Here is a 14,635-nt window from a genome sequence, read left to right on the forward strand (position 1 = left end):
TTCTCAGAAGTATGTGTATAGGGGCGCCTGGGGTGGCTCAGTGGCTCAGTCATTAAGCGTCTGCCTTCAGCTCGGGTCATGGTCCCAGAGTCCTGGGATCGAGCCCCGCATCGGGCTCCCTGCTCTACGGGAAGCCTGCTTCTCCCACTCCCACTCCCCTGCTTGTGTTCCATCGCTGTCTCTCTCTGTCAAATAAATGGATAAAATCTTAAAAAAAAAAAAAAAAGAAGTATGTGTATAAAAACCTGCTCAACTATTCCCTACATCTACATTAATCTCAAAAACAAAGGCTTACAAAAATTACCATCCAAGCACTCTGGGAAACTGCATGTTCTATCTTGTAACCAATGACTATTTCAGCTGTGTATCTCAAAAAGATTACAGGGGCGCCTGGGTGGCTCAGTCGTTGGGCGTCTGCCTTCGGCTCAGGTCATGATCCCAGAGTCCTGGGATCGAGCCCCGCATCGGGCTCCCTGCTTGGCGGGAAGCCTGCTTCTCCCTCTCCCACTCCCCCTGCTTGTGTTCCCTCTCTCGCTGTGTCTCTCTCTGTCAAATAAATAAATAAAATCTTTAAAAAATAATAAAAATAATAAGTTTAAAAAAAAAGATTACACTCATTGCCTCCACTTCCTCACTAAACATCTCCTTAACTTTTAGTGTGGTTTCCCTCACCCTCACTCCAACAGTAGGAAAAATGCTATTCCCCAGGTCACTACTGACCTCCACCTAACTGTCAAATCTTTTTTCTTTTCTCATTCTTTCACCTGTCTCTGGCATTCAACACATTTCATAATTTATTCCTTTGGTCTCAGACACCACACCACCCTGGTTCTCTTTTTTCCTAAGATTCTCAGCCACATGACATCATTCTCCCAGGCCTGACTTGTAAAATTGTTCATTCTTGAGCACATTCTCCCTTCCCACAGAAATTTTATGCTCTACTGGCATCAATAATTACCTCCAACTTCAAAGCAAAAGTGAAAGATCTTATGTTTCTCCAAAGATTCAGCACACATCTAACTGCCTACTAGGTATCTACACTTACAACGGAACTCATCCAAAAGCACCTCGTTTGAAGACTTATGAAATTTTCCAAGGGACCAATATTTTTCAGTGTTCCAGAGTGCAAAACCTTTAAACCATTCTTTTAATGCCACCATTTCTTCTCATACCCATTTAAGTCACAAGATTTAAGACCTTGGGGCACCTGGGTGGCTCAGTTGGTTAGGCGTCTGCCTTCGGCTCAGGTCATGATCCTTGGGATCGAGCCCCACATCTCCCTCTGCCACTCCCCCCTACTGTGTGCGTGCTCGCGCACGCTCTGTGTTAAATAGCTTTAAAAAAAAAAAGATTTAGGACCTTATATCTACGCCTTCCTTTACAATTCTGTCTGCCGTCAACTCTGTGTAAGTACCTGAATTAAGGATCGTTGTATTTAAAGCCTCCTTGTCTTGGGCGCGTGGGTGGCTCAGTTTGTTAAGTGACTGCCTTCAGCTCAGGTCATGATCCTGGAGTCCCAGGATTGAGTCCCAAATTGGTGTCCCTGCTCAGCAGGAAGTTGGCTTCTCCCTCTGACCCTCCCCCCCCTCATGCTCTCTCTCTCTCTCAAATAAATTAAAAAAAAAAAGCCTCCTCGTCTTACAGGAATAGTTATATAGCCCTCGTCCAGTACTACTTCTGATATGTCAGCGTCACATACATAATCCAGCAATTATAAGGTAACTTCATCAACTATATTATTAGTAATTGCCTCCTCTCTGGTTCACAGAAACTTCCTGCCCTCATATACTTGTCTGAACTACCTTAATTGTGAAACTGATTGCAAAGTAGCCCACTTAATCTTCTAGAATACTGCTAAAATCCACCATCATCTGTTTACAAAGCAACTCCTTGATAAAATACAAACTCTTGGGGCACCTGCGTGGCTCAGATGGTTAAGCGTCTGCCTTCGGCTCAGGTCATGATCTCCATGTCCTGGGACTGAGCCCCATGTCAGGCTCCCCTGCTCAGCAGGGAGTCTGCCTCTCCCCCTCTCTCTGCTCTCCACCCCCATGCTCTCTATCTTTCTCAAATGAACAAACAAAATCTTAAAAACAAAAACAAATAAAAACCTCTTTATTCCTTTCTGATTCCTACACTTTGGTCAAACTGGCCTTGCCATACTCCCAAATTGCACCTTTTTGCCTCCACCTTCCACAGGCATGTTTTCTCAACAGCATACTGAACATACCCCATTTTCTTATTTTCTGTCCCTTAATACAAAAAGCAATTACTCTCTACTTGATGTCCATAACTCATGGCATTTTAGGGCATTTTAGGCCCTACTTAACAGCAGCTTGAGTCCTTACGTGTAATTTTCATATAATTTTATAGCTTTCTTCTGACTCTGTTCTCACAGTGTGCTATCAATTGACACTTCTCAGTGTTGTATGCCTGACCTCCTTATAGATGCACCTAAATTGGCAGAGGGCTTAGAGATCAGTTCACCATGCCAATTAAAACAGCGAGTAAAATCAGAATGAAAAACCAAAGCAAAGGCAGCATTTCTTTTAAACCACAGAATCAGGGCGCCTGGGTGGCTCAGTCGTTAAGCGTCTGCCTTCGGCTCAGGTCATGATCCCAGGGTCCTGGGATCGAGCCCTGTATCGGGCTCCCTGCTCGGCGGGGAGCCTGCTTCTCCCTCTCCCACTCCCCCTGCTTGTGTTCCCTCTCTCGCTCTGTCTCTCTCGGTCAAAATAAATAAAATATTTAAAAATAAAATAAAATGAAACAATTAAACAGAGTGCCTGGGTGGCTCAATTGTTTAAGAATCTGCCTTCGGCTCAGGTCATGATCCCACAGTCCTGGGATCGAGGCCTGCATTGGGCTCTCTGCTCGTCAGGGAGTTTGCTTCTCCCTCTCTCTCTCTCCCTCTATGTTCTCCCTCCTATCTCTCTCTAATAAACAAAATATTTAAAAAATAAAAAAAATTAAAAATAGCTCAAATTGTCTAAAAAATAACCCCACAATATCTTCTGTGGTAATAAAACAGTAAAAGCCCTATATTAACAAGATTTTTATTCTTGTAATCACCGTCTGGACTGTTCTGTAATATACAGGGGTATTCTCCCACCATTACCTTAGCACTCCCAATCACAAGGAATTAAAAAGATACTAAATAAACTGAAATACCAAAGCTAAGAATTTTCAAGAGGTCATCTGGTCTCCAGCAATTCAAAGAAGTGTTTCACGGTCGGTCGATACACCAGGAAACTTCTAATCAAAATAAAATGAGCCCCTGACTGGGGAAAAATTGAGACATTCAAGCTGTTACTACTGGGGCACCTGGGTGGCTCAGATGGTTAAGCATCTGCCTTCGGCTCAGGTCATGATCCCAGGGTCCTGGGACCGAGCCCTGCATTGAGCCCTGCACAGGGCTCCCTGCTTGGCAGGGAGCCTGCTTCTCCCTCTCCCTCTACTGTTCCCCTTTCTTGTGCTCTCTCGCTCTGTCAAATAAATAAAATCTTTAAAAAAAAAAAAAAAAAAAAAAGAAGTTACTATTAAAAACTGACCCATGGGTGCCTGGGTGGCTCAGATGGTTGGGCGTCTGCCTTTGGCTCGGGTTGTGATCCCGGGGTCCTGGGATCGAGCCTCGCATCCGGCTCCCTGCTCAGCGGGGAGCCTGTTTCTCCCTCTCCCTCTGCCTGCCGCTCCCCCTGCTTGTACTCTCTCTCTGTGTGTAAAAAAAAAAAAAAAAAAAACCTGACCCAAAGAAAACAATGTGAGTAACTTATAGTAAGAGTAACTGGAGGGGCGCCTGGGTGGCTCAGTCGTTGGGCGTCTGCCTTCGGCTCAGGTCATGATCCCGGGGTCCTGGAATCAAGCGCCGCATCGGGCTCCCTGCTCGGAGGGAAGCCTGCTTCTCCCTCTCCCACTCCCCCTGCTTGTGTTCCTGCTGCTGCTATCTCTCTGTCAAATAAATAAATAAAATCTTTAAAAAAAAAAAAAGAGTAACTGGAGTGCCTGGCTGGCTTAGAGGAATATGCGACTCTTGATCTCAGGGTCGTGAGTTCGAGCCCCACGTTGTGCATAGCCCTCACTTGTAAGTAAATAAATAGAAGAGAATAACTTAGTTTCTCTTGGGGTACCTAGCTACCTCAGTCTGTGCAACATGGGACTCTTGATCTCAGGGTTGTGAATTCAAACCCAATTTTGGGTGTAGAAGTTACTTAAAAAAAAAAATCTTTAAAAAATAAATAAATAGGGGCACCTGGGTGACTCAGTCGGTTAAGCGGTCGGTCGATACACCAGGTCATGATCCCAGGCGGCTGCCTTTGGCTCAGGTCATGATCTCAAGGTCCTGTGATCGAGCCCCATGTCAGGCTCCCTCCCCAGAAGACTCTTCTCCCTCTCCCTCTGCTCCTCCCCCTGGCTCATGCACTCTCTCTCTAAAATAAGAAATCTTTTAATTAATAAATAAATAAAATAAAGTTTCTCTTTTACTAGCTGCTACAAATAAACTACCAATGGCGGCCAAACAAAAGATACAATAATATAGTAATCAAAATAATAGCAAATTCTAATAAAACTGAACTAAAACTTGACGCAAAATTCTGGGGTTTTTGTTTTTTTTTTTTTTAAGGAGGCTCCATTCCCAGCATGGAGCCCAACGTGGGGCATGAACACACAACGCTGAGATCAAGACCTGAGATGAAATCAACAGCTGGACACTTAACTGACCAAGACACCAGATGCCCCTTTTTCTTTATTTTTCAAAGATTTTATTTATTTCAGACAGAGCAAGCCTGAGCGGGGGGGGGGGGGGGGGGGGGAAGAAGAGTCAGAGGGAGAGGGAGAAAGAATCTGGAGCATTCTCCAAACAGAACCCCAATGTTGGGTTGATCTCATGACTCTGAGATCACAACGTAAGCAGAAACCAATAGTCAGACGCTTAGACTGCACCACCCAGGTGCTCCTCAAAATTTTATTTTATTTATTTTTTTAAAAAATTTTATTTATTTATTTGACAGAGAGAGACACAGCGAGAGAGGGAACACAAGCAGGGGGAGTGGGAGAGGGAGAAGCAGGCTTACCGCGGAGCAGGGAGCCCGATGCAGGGCTTGATCCCAGGACCCTGGGATCATGACTTGAGCCGAAGGCAGACGCTTAACGACTGAGCCACCCAGGAGCCCCTTGTTTTTCTTTTTAAGAGAAGCTCTTTATTGTAAAGAGATACTTGCTAAGGAAATATTTAGACATATATGTCAAGATGTTTCACTTTACTTTCCAAAACATTCAGCCTCGGGGCGCCTGGGTGGCTCAGTGGTTAAGCGTTGCTCAGGTCATGATACCAGGGTCCTGGGATCAAGCCCCGCATTGGACTCCCTGCTCGGCGGGAAGCCTGCTTCTCCCTCTCCCACTCCCCATGCTTGTGTTCCCTCTCTGTCAAATAAATAAATAAAATCTTTAAAAAAAAAAAAAAAAAACCCAGCCTCAAAAGACAAATGTGCATGTAGAAAGCAAAGTCAATGTAGCAAAATACTAAGTAGTGACTCCAGGTCAAAGGTATACATGTGTTCATAATACTCCTTCAGCTTTCATAGATTTAAAAAATATTAAATTAAAAAGTTGAAGGAAACCAAACAGAAATAATCAAAACTGCAAAAAGAACAGAAAAACAATAAACACAAGGCAAGTAAAGACTTTGATAGCAAAAAATATATACAAAATATCCGAAATTATAATCAACAATGACAGTCTCCATGCTCTAGTTAAAAGACAAGTTGGCAGGAGATATTAGCAAAGCAAAATCTAGCTGTGTGATGTTCACAAAAGATGTAACTAAAACATCCCACTAGAATTGCCAAAAACATTTAAAAATTAAAGCAATACCAAATGTAGATAAGAATGTGGAACTCTTATCAACTCAGTCTTGAGAATTTAGTTCTAATGCCTAAGGTATTCATTTTATGTATGAATTTAACTTCTTCCCTAGGCTTCTAGAATGTTTCAATTATGTACATCCTCTAGAGAATTGAAAAAATAATCACTCAATTTTCTGTGTTCTGTAGTTAAGATGAAGAGCCTCATTAAAAATGAGTATACAACACAGTTTGGGTTCACCTAGTAAAGTTACACATACTACAAACACAACCCAAAAACTCCACTCCCAGTTACATAGTCTCGAGAAATCTTAAATCTTCTCTTAAAAAAAAGTTTGTTTTGGGGGGAGGGTCAGGTTGTGCAAATGTTCACAAAGAGACAAGTAAAAATTTCTCATCACAAAAAACTGGAAATGACACAAACATCCATCACAATAGAGTAAGATGTGACATATCCTTACAGTGGAGTACCATACTACTAAATACTACTAAAAATGACTGACAGAATCAACATGAATGAATCTAAAACATTTAAGAGTGAAAGCCTGAGGGAGGGCCTGCCTGACTCAGTCAGTAGAACATGGGACTCTTGATCTCAGGGTTGTGAGTTTGAGCCCCATTTTGTGGGTAGTTTACTCTGAATAATTCAAGACTGAAAATGGCAATATTAAACTATTATTTATGGATTATATGGAATAAAAATTATTCTAAAAAAAATTTAAATATATATATTTTAAGATTTTATTTATTTGAGAGAGAGCAAGCACAAGCAGGGGGAGCAAAAGACAGAGGGAGAGGGAGAAGCAGGCTCCCTGCTGAGCAGAGAGCCGGACGTGGGGCTCCATCCCAGGACCCTAGTATCATGGCCTGAGCCAAAGGTGAGCCAACTAACTGAGCCACACAGGTACCCCTCAAAAAATATTTTTTTAAATAAACCCAAAATGGAGGCTAATAGTTACCTCTGGGAAAGAGGGAAAGGAATGTCCTGGGAAATGACAGGGGCTTTTAGGCAACAGTAATGCTCTGTGTCTTGACTAGTCATTTTATTCTTGTTTTTGAAAACTCTACATGTGTTTTTATACCTCAGATACCTTCTTTGGTATGTATTCTCTACCTCAATAACCATCACGAAGTATAAAAGTATTATCACACTTTAAGTATATGCTTTACATAAAGAAAAAAAAGGATTTCTGGGGTGCCTGGGTGGCGTCTCAACAGTCAAGCGTCTCAACTCTTGGTTTCGGCTGGGGTCATGGTCTCAAGGTCATGGGATGGAGCCATGAGTCAAGCTCCACGGAGTGTGCTTGGGATCCTCTCTCTCTCCCTTGCCCCTCCTCTCGCTCGCTCATGATCTCTCTCTCTAAAATAAACAAATCTTTAAAAAAAAAATAAAGGGGCGCCTGGGTGGCTCAGTTGGTTAAGCGACTGCCTTCGGCTCAGGTCATGATCCCGGAGTCCCTGGATCGAGTCCCGCATCTGGCTCCCTGCTCGGCAGGGAGCCTGCTTCTCCCTCTGACCCTCCCCCCTCTCATGTGCTCTCTCTCTCTCTCATTCTGTCTCAAATAAATAAATAAAATCTTTAAAAAAATTTTAAAAAAATAAAGGATTTCAGGGGCACCTGGGTGGCTCAGTCAGTCAGTTGTCTGCCTTTGGCTCAGGTCATGATCCCACATTGCGATCCCTGCTCAGCGGGGAGTCTGCTTCTCCCTCTCCCCTACTAGTGCGTGTGCGCTCTCTCTCGCTCTCTCTAAATAAAATCTTTAAAAAAAATAAAAATAAAAAATAAAAAAAAAGAAAGGATTTCTACTAAAATGTTAAACCATGATTAACTCATTTTTATCTTTTGATTTTCTTGTATTTTCTAAAATGTTATTTTCTTAGGTCAAACAGTACCAGATAGCCTGACCCTGAAGTTTCAAAAAAGAGGAAGAACAAACTGATTTGGTCTAAGAACAATGTAATGTAAGGCCTGTCAATCAATCCTAAAGCCAGTCTTTTTTTTTCCTAGACCCTATTTCAGCTAAACCTGTATTTTTTTAGGCCCACTTATTCTCTTGCTTAATGATCTGACAATGCCAAACACTGTTATCAAATGAAAACTCGCACCCTTCAAAGAGCACACATTCCAGCTAGGTAGACACACAATACAGGTAGCACTATGCACCTTGCCCAAGCCCATGAAAAGAGGTTGCAAGGATATTTTAGGTTTTCATCTGCCTGAAAGCAGCATGTTATGTGGCAAGTACAGTCAGAAGGTCTACAACCTCATCAGTTGAGACTGAGCGTTGAGAGTGTTATTGTATGGGGATGAAAGGGCAGGAGGCAGAAAAATAAAATGGAGAGAAAACAAAGGGTGCACAAAGGGTCGGATGCTCAACAGACTGAGCCACCCAGGTGCCCCCATACAGTATAACTTGAAAGTTCCTATGTGACATCTTAGTTAAAAACAGGTTAATAACAACAGTGTTAAAAGAAACAAGGTTACAGCAACAATAAGCCTGAACTAAATCCAAATGAAATTCTCTATAAATCTGAAAATCTTCTCATAAAATTTTACATTTTAGACCCACATGTATGTTCTATTGTTTTCAGAGTCCCAAATGAAGAAAAACAAGCTACACATTCCTAACAACTTTTCTAAGAACTCTGCGTAGTCTTAAATGACACACTCCTTTATCGAAGCCCCATTTCAATAAATTCCAAAGTTATGAGTTCCAATTCAATTGATCTCATCACCCAGTATGAAAATGAGTTATCTGAAAATTAAAACTCACTCTAGCATACATGCCATGTCAGCAACAAATTCACAAACCTGGTCTTCAAAAACCTATGCCAAAAAAAATTTTAACTCGGGGCACCTGGGCGGCTCAGTCGTTGGGTGTCTGCCTTCGGCTCAGGTCATGATCCCAGGGTCCTGGGATCGAACCCACATCGGGTTCCCTGCTCAGTGGGGAGCATGCTTCTCCCTCTCCCGCTCCCCCTGCTTGTGTTCCCTCTCTCGCTGTCTGTCAAATAAATACAATCTTAAAAAAAAAAAAAATTTTTTTTAACTCAAATAATTCACTTTTTTTTTTTTTTTTAAGGTATTTTTATTTTGGGGATGCCTGGGTGGCTTGGTCAGTTAAGCGACTGCCTTCGGCTCAGGTTATGATCCCAGGGTCGAGATCAAGCCCCACATCAGGCTCTGTGCTCAGCTTGGAGTCAGCTTGAGACTCTCTCTCCCTTTGCCCCTCCCCCCCACTCACACACTCTCTTGCTCTTTCTCTAAATAATCATTAAAAAAATTTTTTAGAGGCCCTGGGTGGCTCAGTCGTTAAGTGTCTGCCTTAGGCTTGGGTCGTGATCCCGGGGTCCCGAGATCGAGCCCCGCATCGGGCTCCCTGCTCAGTGGAAGGTATGCTTCTCCTTCTCCTACTCCCCCTGCTTATGTTCCCTCTCGCTCGTTCTGTCAAAAAAAATAAAATCTTTAAAAAAAATTTTATTTTTTTGAAAAATTAAAAAACCCGGGGCGCCTGGGAGGCTCAGTCGTTAAGTGTCTGCCTTAGGCTCAGGTCATGATCCCAGGGTCCTGGGACCGAGCCCCACGTCGGGCTCTCTGCTTAGTGGGAAGCCTGCTTCTCCCTCTCCCACTCACCCTGCTTGTGTTCCCTCTCTCGCTGTCTCTCTCTCTGTCAAAAAATAAATAAAATATTTGGAAAAAAAAAAAATTAAAAAACCCAAACCTGATTAATTTGGTTCTTGGACTTAAAAATGAAAAAAAAGGATTCCATTCCTAAATATTTGACAGTTGGGTCAAAATTATTTCAAAACTAACCACAGGCTTAAATGGTGATATTCCCTGTAAGTCTTCCCTCTCTTTGCCTTCCTTCAAGTTACATCTTCACTCTCCTTTGGGGGGTGGGGTGGGGGGAGGGGAGAAAATAGCTGCTTCCAAGACCTATCAGTGAACCACCACCCTACCAGTCAACACAACCAGTGCCATACACTCCACTTTTAAAGGACACTCCATTTACTCGAATTAACTAGGAGCCAACTAATATTTGCTGACCTCATAGGATTAATAAACAAAATAAAATTTAAGAACACAGAAACTTCACAATCTGTGAATTCATGCAGGCATTCATCAAACAAAAAAAGTGTCTTGTAACAACACATCTTAAGTCATCATTTTTAAAAAGGACTGGGAACTTCGGGCACCTGGGTGGCTCAGTGGGTTAAGCATCTGACTCGATTTCAGCTCAGGTCAGGATCTCAGGGTCGTGGGATCAAGCCCTGGGCGGGGCTCTGCACTCAGAGCAGTCTGCTTGTTCCTCTCCCTCTGCATCTCCCTCCCACCTCAGCCCCCTCTCCGCTTGCACACGGTCGAGCTAATAAATACATGAAATCCTTAAAAAAAATAAAATAAAAGGCCCGGGGAATCAATACTTCAAGAATAACACTTCCAAAGTAAAGGCTTCACTTCACACCAGTTCAAAATTTCAATACTGGTTTATACTTTCTTCATATAGTGTACTGTTAAAGGAGATAGCAACCAGTTCCCATCAAAACACAGGGGCCTATTGAAATTAACCATTCTTCTCCATGTTCTCCTACCATTTCTCCCTAAACAATAAAAGTCACTCAGGCTAATACCAAGAGACACTGCTGGTGAATACTGCACAGGCTGCATCAGTTACCAGGAAAAGGAAGCGAGGTGTTATTGTTGTTCTAGCCTTGTTCTAAAGGCAGCTCCATGTGACTGCAGCTGGTCCAGCCCACATTTAAAGAGAGAGGCCAGAGGAAACCAGAGCAGCAGGAAACAGGCAGGAGAGGCAATTATCACAACCCTTTCCCATGGCCTCATTTCCATGCCACCACTTCCAGCCATATTTCAATCACAACAAAAAACTCTCCCTTCTCTGAATTTGAGGGTCAGAAGCAACAAGGAAGCAAATAGGGGAAATCAGAGCTGTGGAAAACTAGCAGGACAGAGGTGGGGGAAATCTCATCACACATGTGAACTAGCCTTACGGAGGAAAAATCAGATGAACATACTGGAGATAAGCAGAAGAGCAGTGTGGGAAACTAGTCACTTCTGCATGGTAAGTGTTCACAGCAAAGGGAGGATGATAGCCCCAGCCAAGGGGCCCTGCAGGTATGTAAGAGATATTGGTGCACTATAAGACTCTATGGTCTCCAGAGAGTGGAAATTACTCCCTTTCCTGAAACAGGTAAGTACCATCACAATCTAGGCACCCAATGCCAAGGATACAGGAGAACTTAGGTATTAGCTTCATCTTCCTTCCACCATTATTAGACAAACTGACACTAAAAATTGGGATGTACAATACATGACAGAAAGTGAGGAATACACTACTGACATAACTCTTGGTTTAAAAAGTATACCATAGGGTGGCTCAGGCGTTAAGCGTCTGCCTTCGGCTCAGGTAAGGATCCCAAGGTCCTAGGATGGAGCTCCATATCAGGCTCCCTGCTCAGAGGGAAGCCTGCTTCTCCCTCTCCCACTCCCCCTGCTTGTGTTCCCTCTCTCGCTGTCAAATAAATAAAATTAAAAAAAAAAAGGAAGTATACCATAAAATTAATTAATTAAAAGTATACCATAATTGAGAAAATATAAAAGGCCTGGGTTCACCCAAAAAGTTAATTATATGCCCTTCGAATAAAAGATGTTTGGATATCTTATAAAGACCTTCAAAAGCTCTCAACTGTTAGGGCACAAAGGGGCTAAAGACAATAAGCCTAACTACTAACAGACCATACACCTCGGACGTAAGTAGAAACCAATACACAACAGAGGTGGTAGTAAGCTACAAGATTATGTCAAACAGGAAATAACAGAAACGATGACGGGATCAACTCCTAGAGAGAACAAGGACATAAGATCAAAGTGGCGGCACTTGAGATGCCTGGGCAAAAAATGAGATTGAAAACCAAGGCGAAAAGGTGGGAGAGTGATTCAGAAGCAAAGAAAACGGAAATATAATACACTAAAGAAAGAGTAACATAGAACTTTGGTTTACAGGGTGCTCTCAAAACTATATTTAAAAACTCTGATAAAACCAGACTAGAGGAACCGGGACTGAGGAGAAAGAAACTGAGTCCCCAGAGTCTAACACCAAAACCTCCCAGAATGAAAAGGAGTAGAATCTAACTATTCCTTCGGGTAAACCAAGAAAGGCTACAGAGCGCAGAAGTTGGGCTCTCAGATGTCCAGTCCCAAAACTAGCGACAGGCGTGAAAACGGGAAGGTGGTCAGGATGGGGAGCATCAGCGTGGCGCTGGAGCTCCAGCGGACAGACAGGGAGGGACAGAGGTGGGAGAGAAAACCACACCCTCCAGGGCAGAAACCCGAAGGGGGGAGGGGAAGGCGCCCCCTGGGGTTGGGTGGGGCCAGGCCGACTAGGACCGGAGTAGGCAGGAAGAAGCACAGGACGACCCGCAGGGAGAGGAAGGAAGGAGCCCAGGCCTGGGCATACTGAGGACGCCTGAAGCTGGCGAGGGACGCTTGGCCCGGTCTTCATGAGTGGGCGCTGGGGCAGTATGAAGAGGGTTCGAGGAAAGAAGAGCTGAACCCAAGACTAGAAAGCGCACGCTGCTACGCTCAGGGCTCTGGAACAGGAAAGGAGAGAGAGGGTGCCAATTACCGCTACTGTTCTCGCTGGACTCGGGACCAGCTGCCGCCGCCGCCGCCGCTCGTTACCTGCCAATGTGCCTCTTACAAAGCAGCGGCGGCGGCAGAGGCGGCCCGGCCCGTCACGTGACCTCTGCGTCATGAGCGAAGGAGGAGCCACCACGCGACGCTCGCTCGGGGCTCGTCAGCCCGCCCACAGAGCGCGTCGCTTCCCCCAGCCTCCCACATACCAACTAGGAGAGACCAACAGCGCCGAGGCGGGGGTAGGCACCGGGAAGGAGCAAATAAGGGAGACCTTTAAAATTTCTCGTACTCAGAGCTGTCAGAAAGGTACTACATACCGCATCCAGGATGCCCACAACTGCAGCTTGTCGCGCTATCATGACCTCACAAGGCACCACGAGTCGCTCCCCTGCGGCCGCCTTCCTCTCATCATGTGATGTGGCCCAACCATTCAAAACAGGCCTGGCTTCCCAAACCTTGCGCGGGGGGTATACTATCGCCAATATGCTGCACAGCAAAGGCACCCAACACTGCAGCCTTTCCCTCGCGGGTTCATAGTCCTTGCATTTATGACTTAGTGCCCTGAGGCAAAGCCGAGAGGGAAAACGGACAGCAGTGGCTTCTGAGACTAATACCGGCGGGCGCCGCTTGCCAGGTGGCTGAGCGTGGTTCCTGCTGGGAGATGTAGTCCCGGCGGGGGGGAGGGGGGTCCGCTAACACGTTCCCGGGCTCGCGCTCCGCTCCGCCCTCTGCGCGGGAAAACGCCAACGGCTAGCCGAAGTGCCCCGGCGTGGAGCCGGCTTCAATAAGGAAGTTACCCAGGGCAAAAGGGCCTCGGGGCTTCTGGCCTGTTAAATGTGGGTGTTGAATTCTTTTACCAAGCCCCTTATGCATGAGTTGATTAACATTTATTGACTGTTTACTTAATGTCAATACAGCAATTTTTTTTTAAGATTTTATTTATTTATTTGAGAGAGCGAGAATGAGAGAGAGTACATGAGAGGGGGGAGGGTCAGAGGGAGAAGCAGGCTCCTCGCCGAGCAGGGAGCCCGATGTAGGACTCGATCCTGGGACTCCAGGATCATGACCTGAGCCGAAGGCAGTTACTTAACCAACTGAGCCACCCAGGCGCCCTCAATACAGCAATTTTTACTAAATCTTATAATCAACCCATCGAAGCAGGGATTGCTCCCTGTAAAGAAAGGCTTAGAGGAGCACCTGGCTGGCTCAATCGGTAGGGTATGCTAGTCTGGATCTTGGGGTTGTGAATTCGAGTTCCACCTTCAGTGTAGAAATTACTTACAATATAAAATCTTTTTTTTTTTAAGATTTTATTTATTTGACAGAGAAAGAACACAAGTGGGCAGAGCAGCACGCAGAGGGAGAAGCAGACTCCCCGCCAAGCGGAGAGGCCGACATGGGGCTCGATCCCAGGACCCTGGGACCATGACCTGAGCCAAAGGCAGCCGCATAACCGACTGAGCCACCCAGGCGCCCCTTAAAATATAAAATCTTAAAAAAAATTTTAAAAAGGAAGCCTTAGGTTCCGTTGTTTCTACCTGAAGAGAGCCAAACCAGATTTTGTCTCCAGTGAATAACCCTCCTCTCAAAGATTTGTTTAGGGGCGCCTGGGTGGCTCAGTTGGTTAAGCGACTGCCTTCGGCTCAGGTCCTGATCCTGGAGTCCCGGGATCCAGTCCCGCATCGGGCTCCCTGCTCGGCGGGAAGCCTGCTTCTCCCTCTCCCACTCCCCGTTTGTGTTCCCTCTCTCGCTGTCTTTCTCTGTCAAATAAATAAATAAAATCTTAAAAAAAAAAAATTTGTTTAACTCCAGGAATTAAGCATAATTGAGGCGATAATGCTTTATACTTGTAGCATGGTATTTTGGAGTTAATTTTTTTAAGATTTTATTTATTAGAGCGAGAGAGAGCAGGAGCAGGGGGGGGAGGGTCAGAGGGCGAGGGAGAAGCTGACTTTCCCGTGAACAGAGTGTGGGGCTCCATCCACGACCCTGAAATCATGACCTGAGGAGAGGCAGACGCTTAACCAACTGAGCCACCCAAACACCCCAGTATTTTGGAGTTTAAAGTATTTTCCCATTTACTGACCTATTTGATTCTCAAAGGCAGTATCCCAGGCTG

The 14,635-nt window shown here is 44.8% G+C and overlaps 1 protein-coding gene across 3 annotated transcripts in view; it reads right to left on the bottom strand.

The window, feature by feature from the left end:
- UBAP2 (ubiquitin associated protein 2) overlaps nucleotides 1-12,555 on the bottom strand; it is a 132,993-nt gene extending 120,438 nt beyond the window's left edge. For all 3 annotated transcript variants that reach the window (XM_021691778.2, XM_021691777.2, XM_044920772.1), the window contains exon 1: nucleotides 12,506-12,555. The gene's annotated coding sequence lies outside the window, so the exon portion shown is untranslated. The remainder of the gene's footprint in view (nucleotides 1-12,505) is intronic.
- Between the last annotated feature and the right edge of the window lie 2,080 nt (nucleotides 12,556-14,635).

Source organism: Neomonachus schauinslandi, chromosome 13 (assembly GCF_002201575.2).
Source record: "Neomonachus schauinslandi chromosome 13, ASM220157v2, whole genome shotgun sequence".
Lineage (NCBI taxonomy): Eukaryota > Metazoa > Chordata > Mammalia > Carnivora > Phocidae > Neomonachus > Neomonachus schauinslandi.